This window comes from Sinocyclocheilus rhinocerous, unplaced genomic scaffold, assembly GCF_001515625.1.
Source record: "Sinocyclocheilus rhinocerous isolate Xijiao unplaced genomic scaffold, SAMN03320098_v1.1 scaffold297, whole genome shotgun sequence".
Lineage (NCBI taxonomy): Eukaryota > Metazoa > Chordata > Actinopteri > Cypriniformes > Cyprinidae > Sinocyclocheilus > Sinocyclocheilus rhinocerous.
The window spans coordinates 1,005,896-1,006,722 of record NW_015649240.1 but is presented as its reverse complement, the minus strand read 5'-3'; positions in this window follow the sequence as shown (position 1 = coordinate 1,006,722).

The window sequence follows — 827 nt, the reverse complement described above, 5'->3', positions numbered from 1 at the left end:
GTATACTGGTGTGATGATCCATGTCTTAACTTACCCCGTTCAACATTCTCCATGTTGTCTGGTTGTGAATTGTCTGCTGTCTGGTTGTAAACTATGATACAATCATACACTGCTGCAAAAACATGTTGCTAAAATATCTTCTTTTTTTTCATGTTTCCAATGTAAAATAGTTAAACATTTTGACAAACAATTATCACAAGGTTTATGGTTCCATTTGCACAGTGAAACCAAAAATCCCAGAACACCTGGATGATTACAGCTACAGGTTTCCAATAGTAGCCCAGATCCAACTACCATTTCAATTATTTATTTTTATGTTCTTCTGTTACCTTTTAAGTTTGAAAACTGTCATCTTCTGGCAATGAATGAAACAACATTCACCACCATATCAGTGCATTCAACATTATTTATAGGCTAAGTCATAAAGTTTCATAAACATACAGTATATATTCTTAATTAGGCTTTTTTTCTTTTTTCTTTTAACATATAAGTTGTTCCCTCCTGGTGGAATGGCCTGCCCAACTCAATTCGAGCAACTGAGTGCTTAGCCATCTTCAAGAATCGTCTAAAACACATCCCTTCCATCTTTATTTGACCCTCTAACTCTAGCACTCTCTATTCTAATTCTATTTTATCTGTTTGTTGACTTGACCCTCTAACACTTGCACTCTCTATTCGTTTTCCAACTGCTTGTTTTCTTTTAAAAAAGGCCTCTAACACTATAGCTTTCTCTATTTTTTTTCTATTCTATCTACTTGTTTTCTTTTTGTTGTGTATGTGTGCTAAAAACACATCTCTTCCATCTATATTTGACCCTCTAACACTTG